Source organism: Chlamydotis macqueenii, chromosome Z (assembly GCF_036417535.1).
Source record: "Chlamydotis macqueenii isolate bChlMac1 chromosome Z, bChlMac1.mat, whole genome shotgun sequence".
In the NCBI taxonomy this organism is placed as follows: domain Eukaryota; kingdom Metazoa; phylum Chordata; class Aves; order Otidiformes; family Otididae; genus Chlamydotis; species Chlamydotis macqueenii.
In genome coordinates, this window is record NC_141593.1 from 50,956,310 (window position 1) to 50,966,336 (window position 10,027).

Consider the following 10,027-nt stretch of genomic DNA (forward strand, 5'->3'; position numbering starts at 1 on the left):
GGGGAAACTGCCACCAAAAAAAAATGACACTTTTATAGGAGTAACAGTATTGCTCTTTTAAAGTAGTCTTTTAACCTGAAGAGCCTGAACTAAGTTACAAAAAAGCACTACGAGAAGTGTTAGCAGCACAGAGTTCAAGCAACTCACCCGAGGCCACAAGCAAAGCAAATGCAGAGATGAGAATTTAACCACCAGATCCCACACGTCTGTCTCCTGGTTTAAGCACTGCTAGACTTGGCAGCAATCACAAGCAATGCAGGATCAGCAGCAGAAGTGTGAGCTTTGAACCTAGAGCCTGCTGCCTGGGACACAGGATCATTATCAGCGGAGCCGCAAAAACACTAAAAGCAAGTATTTCATAACCTCCCCACAGAGGACTTCCATCTCTCTTCCATTTGCCAAATGAGTATCAGACATCAGGTTTCCCATTCCATCTAAAAATTCATTCAGCAAGCAGAGCTTTCCTCTTCAAAGTCACCCAGGTCACATCACAGGGTTTACACTAACTCCTTGTTACTAGCAATGTGACTGGAGAGCTTCTGGGCCAACAGGCAAGAACTTAATTAGGACCACAAACAACAATATTTGGGTGGCAGTTCTTGGCAAGATCCTCTACTAGTTTACATCACTTTACACACACTGACTACCCCAGCCTTCGGGTTTGGTAGTAAAACAGGTTCTGGCCTTGTTCTCCAGTGCTTACTAATACTGAAAGCAACTAGTATGTTGTTTTCAACATGGCCACCCATCTGCCCTCTAAATCACAATGACTTGTATGACAGAGGCACTTTAAGATCCAGCTTCATGATAATCCTCAACCAATTTGACTCATTTTCCTTCCTTCAGGAGCACATCAAGTTGTACAAAACTAACATTTAAGGATAGTGCCAGAACATCACGAAGCTGAAGTGTTCTCACAGAACACCTCTAGAGACCTGCCACCTCTAATCCAGACAAAACCAACACATACAGCATTCCACTCATCCACAGGGTCCTTAAGGCACCATGCACACAGCTACAAAACACTGAATAAATTACTTCCTTCTGTTGTATAAGGGGGCCCAACCTCTAAAAAAACTGGACACCACTAGTGGAAAAAGACTTCTTTTAGCACAAGCTAACAAGAAAACACCTACTCACAACCTGCTTTAACTGATGCTATTAAAACAATTAGTGATGCAACCTGAGCCCAGTACTGGGTTCTGCCTGCTCCATGAGGTACACAGAGAAGGGAGCCTGGATCTTGCTCTGGCAAGAGTTGGAACTAATGGCATGGGATGCTAAGGGCAGAAATCTGGCTTGCCAACTATTTAGACAAAATGACAAGGGGTTTCTAAAGGTATCTAGCTGCAGTACTAGAACTGAGCAAACGTATTTTTCAAAAGTCAGTATATTACACGCTGAACCCTCCTGAGTGCTCCACTATGAACAGCTGGTTAGATGATCATTTTGAAAGAACTAACATAATGAGCACTGAAATCTCTGGCCCTGAGCTCTTCACAGTACTTATCTGCCCTCCTCTGTCAAAGTCTAGCTCCTAAGATGTATTTCTGGGCCACAGGTGGGCCCATCCCTACCAATCAGAAATAAACCATATGGGACAGTTTCCCAAAGAGTCAAGCGCTAGCTTACAAAAGTACTCCATAAGACAAACTGGACTAGATTTCCAAAGTCCTCAGTGTCTCCTTAGACATTTACAAGTCAGATTTTCAGAAATGGATGATGTTTTATAAACTTCCCGTGTGACACAATATGCCAAGCTGTTTTGAAAACCTGCCCCAGGTCATAGGGGAGCAGTGTCTGCCTACCAAACTGGCCACAACAACTGGTTCTCATTACTTCTAGCATGTTCAAAAGGCTTGTTGGCAAAAACAAGTACAGCTCCAATGCAACAGGAGAAGTTGAGTGTGCATGCACCACAGCTGGACCGACTCAAAGGAGAGCACATGCAAGAGACTGACATGCACTTCAGCAAGAGGAATTGCTTAAATGTCAAGTATAACACTCAAGATTAAATGCAGCCATCTATTTTACAAAAAGCTCAGCTTCCACTGGAAGGTTGTGAAATACACAAAGCATGCCAACTTTTGACATTCCACTAAACGTCCCCTACTTTCCCCATATAACAAAAAAAAAAAAGCCAAAATCTAGTCCATTCTCTGGCAAAAGCAAACACAAAAGCTGATTTGCTTTATCACGGCCAATGTCCAAAAATCCATAGTCCATATTAGCAGATTTTTTTTTTTGGCTCTCAAAGAATGAGCTCTTCTCTAGTGGAACTAGAAATAATAGAACATCCTGCTAAAATAATAATTGCGACATTTGAGCTCAATTCATGCCATTAAGCTTTGATCTCTCAGCAACTATAGTATCATCAGTACACAGTCTGCAAAAAGCTGTGTTACACAGCCTCAGTTACTTTTTCCAGCTGATGACGCATGCCGTTTAAGGATGTTATCTTTGCAGCTAGGAAAAAGGGTGAAGTATTTCACATTGCAAAAGGTACTTTTCTATTTGCTTGCAACCCTCAGGAGGAGAAGGAAGGCAGGGCTTCCCCAAGGAAGTAATCAGCCTCACCAATGTTTAGGAAAATAAAACCACCAGCTCAGAGGCTGTTAGGCCAGAAACACTTTTCACCACCACCCCTTTCCCAGCACACCCAGGGTCATTGAATCACTTTAGACAATGCAGCCACAGATCTGGTTTAATCGAGTGTAACACTAATAGGTGCTCCACAATTCTACTGCTTAGCGGCTGGAGCATCACTGGGATGCTTCTATTTTCTGTTGAGCAAAGTCAGTAAGCCTTGCAGCTTTGCGTTCACATTCATAAGAATTTTTTTTGGAAGGGAATGTCTTCTCCTACATCTTGTTTTTGTAGCTTGCTCTTCATCTTGGGAGAAGACAAGGACACAAACTACACCCAGTACAAGATAAAACTGCAGTTTGAGGTGTATGCCTGTCCTATAACATTCAAAGAAACTTTACTGTTATTTTCCTCTTGATCTTTGCCCTTTGGGATCATCAGCCCATAAACTAGCATGTGTGTTCAGTAACAGAGCAGAACACAACACAGCTTATACTGTAGAAAACATGCTAGTGGTGCCTTTGGGATTCACTGGCATAAACAATAAGCTGTTTGCTAAGCTTGATATCTACACAATTGCACTGATATCTGTGGCACAGGTATAAGTAAAAGCAGGTGAAACAAATATCCCTGAACTATGCAGAAAAATACATCAGCCAAGAAAAAGCCTTTAGCACAATGAAAGGAAGTTACATTGTCAAAAAAAAAAGCAACAAGCTGGCAAAGGCAGTATTTAGCAACCATTGTCAGCTTGAGCAGAGTTTGATCCTTTATAGCCTACAGGGAAGCTTGTAAGACCTCAGAGCCCACATGGCTACCACCTAACTGATTTGGAAGCCAGTAATTCACTAAAGTGATAAACAGATGTCCAAGTACTTTTGAGAGCTGTGAGTGTCAACCATGAAGAGGAATGAACTTCTGATCCATCTTGGCAATAGATACAGAGTTCAACAACCACTTACCTCTGAAATTATTCACAGAAGAATATGAAAGCAATTGGCACACATAAGAAGGAAGCCTGCATGCCTGCTATAGTAGGTGTGGCACAGGACAGCTAGCTAGGAGCACAGTCAGAAACATGTGCCAACTTTCCCCATCTTACCTGATCCACAGAGGAAACAGTTGTTCCACACATTCTTTATTCTTTAGCTTGAGCTGTACAACCCACACCCCTACTGCTGAAGCGTCAATCCTTAGGGTCAGCAGCACAGTTAGACATGCAAAGCAGGCTAACACATGCCTACTTTAACATCATGCACAGGCAGATCTAAGAGATAAGGATGACAGAATTTGTTTGTGTCCTCATCTACCTCTCATGATGCAGAAGGATTCAGGACAGAGCTCCACTAGTTTTCTCCAACAATATGAAGGACTGCGGTGAAGAGCTGTGGTCTCCTCCATCTCAACCAAATGACTCAGAACAGAAAGTGTTTCAGGCACATGCAGAAGTGGCAGAAAACGACAAAAGGAAAAGCAACAAGCTTGCAAGAGAGAAATGTACACAAAAGGTTTGCAATTTTTTAATGGGTGTAAGATTTAAAACATACATTTTGTTTTGCTGAGCTTAGGATATCCTTAATGGTGCTCACTAAGAAATTTCCACTGGAGTCAAAGCTTACTCCCACAAATAATCCAGTTGACTACTATTAAGTCTGATTTTATACACAAATACAATTGATAAGACAGACATAGTGGCATGGAATATTTAAAGCATGTCAACAAGACCTGGGAATGAAGCTTTGGAAAACACAGCAATCAGGAGAACAAAAAAAACAACCCACGAAAAGATCTGAAGAAATCTGAAAACAGACAGTGGACAGGTGAGGATATTAGTTTGCTAGAAGGAAGTGGATCTAGATCTCTCCAAAGACAGTAGAATAACACCTATTGCTTACATTAGGATGATTATTTAAATATAGGTTTGAGACAGCCAGAAAGCAAAGCAGTAAGAACTACTACTCTGATTTAATAGGATAAAGAATAATTAAAATATTTAAAATACTTCAAAAGAAAAAATAGATAAAAAGCATATTGCTCATTGGTAGAAGAGAAATACAAATGCAGGATCAATTTAGTTTGTTAAATAGGAATGTTTCATTTAGAGGAGGAGTAGATTTTGAACTTTGATTCCAGTACTGCTATCAGAATTAAATGTCCATGCATCTGCACTCAGAAGAGGTTGGTGCTGCTTTATTGCTTGAATGAGGAGAGTTCTGGGGTTTTTTTTAACTCATTCAAATTTGGTCCTAACTCTGCTTTCACCAGCAGCTATAGCCAAACTCTTGTTATGGGAGTATAATCACAATATGAGGAAAAGAGGCATCAGCAGATCCCTAGAATACCAGTATATTCCTCATGCATACAGTTCTCAGACACAAGAACATGTATGATAATTTGCTTGTTTCTTTTGAAGGCACAAAAACTTACCCAGAAGAGAAGCTACACCTGAAACCCTAGGACTTAAATCCAGGTTGCTGAAACCAGCAACACAGTCTACAGTCTTTAAAAAGATGCGTTACCTGCTGCAGGTGAGGAAAAAATATTTTTAATTCTACTATGAAGAGTATAAACTTTTGCTATCTCAGAGTCATAATGATGGTAAAAGCATGTAAGAGGAAACAGAGTCAAGTCATCACAAGACAACAGGTGCAGGTGCTGGGAGCGAGGTTCTCCTGGTCCCTAGTCCTGATCTTCTCACCTACACCACCACTGCTCCTCTGAGACCTTCCACATGGCTGAATTTTGGCTTTTACTAAGGCTAACAACCAAGAATGTTAACAAATATTTGTTGCACAGTTTGCCCTCCTGCTCCCAATAACAACCACTCACTTGGAAACAGGTTAGCAAAACTGCAGATTGTTTCAGGGAGCCAAGCAAGTAGGGTGGTAACAGATTTTGGCTACTTCCATCTTTCGCACAGCCCTGCCTGCCGTTTGCTCTAAAGGAAACGAGACCTTCAGAACAATTTCTGAACTGTGTGGTCAGAGGCTCAGACTTTGTTTGTTCTTCCCCAGTGAACGATCTTGCTATCTAGCACAAACCAGAACAGTCTTGGAAAAGGTCTTTTGCTCTCCTTTTTCTGTCTAATACTGATTGTTCCCTAACAGAGTTGGCATAATGCAAACTGATCTCTTAGTGCATTAGAGAGAGCTCTGCTAAGCAACACTCCTCCAGAAAAATAACAGAAGAGGAAAAAGGTCAGCTTGTACATGGATATTTATGCCATTCAAACCAATGTGCATTCTTGTAACCTGTGATCAAGCTTTTTCACCAATAACCAAACGAATAAACATTTGAATGCTTCCAATTTTCCTACAGTGTTAGCCTGTTGTGTCAGGAAAGCTGCATCAACAGTTTTCCATCCTACTCCGTCTCGCTCCTGGTCCCTGAGGCAAGCTCACATGATTTTTCCTTGGTGACAAATGCTAAAAGAGACAGGACTGGTTTTACTGCTACCTACTTTAGAGAAATAGATGAAAAAGCAGAGAATAGAGTACTCCAGTCATTAGCTCAAATTGTGGTAATTCTTCCGACTTGCTCTGTAAGACTTTTGTACGACCAACAGAAATACAAGACAGGTAGCTACAGAATATGAAATATTTTGGCTTTGAACACTACAAGTAGAATCTTATCATGGTATTTCTAATTTACATTCTTAGTATCAGTAACTGCAGATGAGCATGCTGGTTAACTACACAGAAAACTTCCAAGCATTCAGGATTCAAATCCTCAGCTAGCATAAACACAAGAATCTCAAAGAGAGTAAATTAGATCCATGTTAGATCTGGAGAAAGTGGGTAGAGTCCTAGCTGCCTCAGATGAACAAGGCAAATGTTATATGTATAAAATGTTTTACTAAACAGCAGGTTCTGACTCCAGCCACTCTCACAGCAGGAGTCATCAAGACTAACTACCCTAATGGAAACATGTTGATGTTTGGTCAGCCATGGCCTCTGGATTTATTTCAGGATTTGGTGTGTTGCCCAGCCTAGGAGACCTATATAAACACCAAGGGGGCTTGCTCCAAGGTTAAACAAAGTGGTAGTTTGGTTCCCTTTCTGCCCTGCTCCTGTCATCATCTTTGTGCTGGTACCAGTGCTCAAAGCCATGAGAAGACCCTGAACACAGGCTGCTGAAAAATCACCAGGCAAAAGCAAGAATTTTTTTCTTAATTACTCATCCTGGACTGGTGAAGTCCAGCACCAGCAAGGAGGATGAAACTGATGAGGAGAGGAAAAAAAAAAAGAACAGGCAGTCAGGGGAGAAAGAAACAGGTCCATTAGTAGCTCACTAGCAACCTTTAATTACTCTGGATTAAAGTTATGAAGAAACCACACCCTAAGAAATGCTGTGCCTGCATGGTGCAACAGATGTGATAAACACTGGCAGAGCTGATCACATCTGGCCACAGACAGACGAGTTCAGGACTGATCTTCCTGCTGCTCTGCCTTTGTGGGTCTAACTCTGACAGATGAACTCACTGGTGAGACAAGAGGTTTGCAGAGATGAAGACAAAGGAAGACTCGCTTTCTGAATCATGTATATTACACTCGATTAACCATGAGACATTGCATGCTCCAGCCCAGAATCTGCATAGAAGGTCCAGAGCCACTTGAGTAAAGTCACTGATGCTTATTCCTGGATCACAAAAGACTGTTTCATTCTCATATAGCCACAGGGAAGTTCAGCTCAAGGAACGCTAGAGAAAAAGCTACTCCTGGAACAAAGGCCATAATAATTTTACCAACCTTTTTTTAAGCTCATGGCATTTATTTTTATGTAGTTCAGCATTTCAGCAGGAGCCACTGAGCCACTCTTATCTACACCATGATGGTAGACGTCCAATTTGGTGCCTGACCAAGTCTCTACTCACAACACCACCACTGAGTTACACTAATTTTTTAAAACACACTTAGCATTAGAAAAACAGTTTATCAGCAGCTGCCTGTGGCAAACAGATTTACAAACATGCCTTGGTCTCACTAGGTGAAGAAACCATTAAGAAACTTTCGGCATACCTGCTTGCATTGCTATGCAGCTGTATTCAGAGGGAATTTGGAATTGATACCCAAAAGATTACCACGAGTCCAGTAAATGGCAATATCTTCCACATAGCTGCACCCAAGGTGTTTGTTTCACATAAATATTATATGGCTAAGTGTACTTCACCAGCAATTTATAAGGAGAAAGTTACTGTGAATGCTTGGGGGTAACTGCTTGATTATTACTCCCTAACCCCAGATGGCAGCAACTGTGATCTCTTGCAACCCAGAAGCTGGCAGATATCTCCTCAGAACACCTACAGTGAGCATAAAGTGTCAATTTTTTTTTTTTTAAAGCTACACATTCTCAGTTTAAGAAGCTCATCTTAAGTTCTATCACACATTTCTCGTGCCCATGCCACCGAACTTTAAGCCACACTTTGTAAAGAGTTGACTTTTAATTCTCACTATAACCAGCCCTAACAAATCCTGATTACAGGAGAATCAAGGCACTCCCCATCACAAGTAAAGGCATCAGACTCCTGCCCTTATTTGTCCAGACCATACAGATAATGAACATACCGCTCTTACATTCATTAAAATTCAAATTTGCACAACTAATTGTAAAGACTCACCAACAGGATTTGTATCTGTTATATTGGTAACACACTGCAGAATCCCAGATAGCACACGTTTAGCTTAATAGCCTTCTAGGGCATCACAGAATCATGCACTGATCTGCGTCATGGCAAAGCCTCAGCACACATCACCATTCCCACTTGTTAGTGAGGCAAGCTATACCACAAGGGCCAAGTACAAAAAGCATCTGCACTCAGTGTTTATTACCATGACCCTCTTTCAAAATTGAGTGAGATTGCTCAAGTACAAAAGCCTTTCGACAGCAAGCTTGGCCATCTGTTGTTAATGGAACATCCCCAAGACATGGCTGTTCCCCGCTGCAGAGGCACCAACTCATTTTCAAAGGCATCTCCAAACTGAATTTTAATGTGTTAATCCATATCAATAGTTTTCAAGAAGTCCAAACCTTCTTTAGGTTTCAATTTAACATAGTATGTAAGCAGATGTTTACATCCTTCTGTCTTCAGTAAGGTCTATTCCAACGCATTAAGATTAATTTTGATCCTTCGAGTAAGTTATTTGTACAACCTCAAAATCTCCAAACCCAACAGTATGGATGGGGGACGGAAGGGGGATGCTCCTAGTTTATGTTTAAAACAGACAAAAACACTGCTGAATATGAACTTCTCATTTATAACTGGAGTATCTTTCCCGAAACATTTTAAGCACCTGGGTAGTCGCACACTTACAGAACTAAGCACATTATTCTGTAACAGGCTGATTACCTGGTTGTTACGTAGCAGTCCAAACCTAACAACAGTCCAGCATGCAGAAGAAAGATTTGCTGCACGCATCCGAGCCTCCTGCCCATCGTAAAAGCAGCAAGATCTATCTTTTTGTTTTTGCACTCCCCCTCATCCCAAGACCCTCCTCTCTCACCCCACAACTTCACAGGATGCCCAGAGGAGCGAAGGGAATGGGAACTCTCCCGTTATCTTCTGGCACCCACCAGGGCTGGCAGAGCCGGTGAAAAGGTGAGCCGCCCCACGCGAGCGCTGCCAAGTCAGAGCCGCCTCGGTCAGGACAAGCTAAATGAAAACAATGATTAAAAAAAAAAAAAGCACACACACAGAAAAGCCCCACTACTAGCCGCTTTCAGGATCCCCGGCAAGCCATCCTCCAAGCCACGCTCCTGACACGCTGGGCACAGCGAGCGGCACCGCGCCGGAAAAAAAAAAAAAAAAACCCAACCAAACAACAACAACAAAAAAAACCCTAAACAAACAAACAACAAAAAAAAAAACCACCCAAAAACAAACACCCACAATAACAAAAATCCCCACTTATTCGTTTTTTTTCCTCTCGCTTTATGCCGCCTGCTCCGGGCGGAGCATGGAAGCCTCCCCCGACAGCTGCCCCCGGTGCGTCCTCCCCTCGCCTCGCCTACCTCCCCGGCCGGCAGCCGCCGTCGGTCCTGCGCGAGCCGAGCCGAGCCGAGCCGAGCCGAGCCGAGCCGCCGCTCCGGCTCCGCTCCGCGGCCCCCGCTCCGCTCAGCCACCAGCGCCCGCACCACCCCGCTACCGCTGCTGAGCGCCCGCGCCCCGCAGCGCCTCTTATAGGGGCGGCGCGGAGCTGCCCCTCCCACCGACGGGGCCGCCCGGGAGCCTGCTATTCCCCTTCCCTCTGGCGTCCTGTCTGCTTTTTGTCTCTTCTCTTTCCCTCTTTCTTTTTCCTCTCTCCTTTTCTCTCCCCCCTCTTTCTCGGTTTTTTTTTTTTCTTTGTTTTCCCTCCGCAGCTGCTGCTGTTTGGGGACCGGGGAAGGGGGGGGGGGGGGGGGGGGAGGGCGGGGACGCGGCGATTTGCATGTGGGCGGGCACATG

At 43.1% G+C, this 10,027-nt stretch overlaps 1 protein-coding gene across 6 annotated transcripts in view; it reads right to left on the reverse strand.

Annotated features, from left to right (window-relative positions):
* ABCA1 (ATP binding cassette subfamily A member 1) overlaps nucleotides 1-9,643 on the reverse strand; it is a 93,309-nt gene extending 83,666 nt beyond the window's left edge. For 4 of the 6 annotated variants that reach the window (XM_086770234.1, XM_086770232.1, XM_086770231.1 and 1 more), the window contains exon 1: nucleotides 9,595-9,643. The gene's annotated coding sequence lies outside the window, so the exon portion shown is untranslated. Of the gene's footprint in view, nucleotides 1-8,932; nucleotides 8,998-9,156; nucleotides 9,236-9,594 lie in introns of those variants that run through there. The other 2 variants (XM_086770229.1, XM_086770230.1) reach the window with 2 other exon arrangements.
* Between the last annotated feature and the right edge of the window lie 384 nt (nucleotides 9,644-10,027).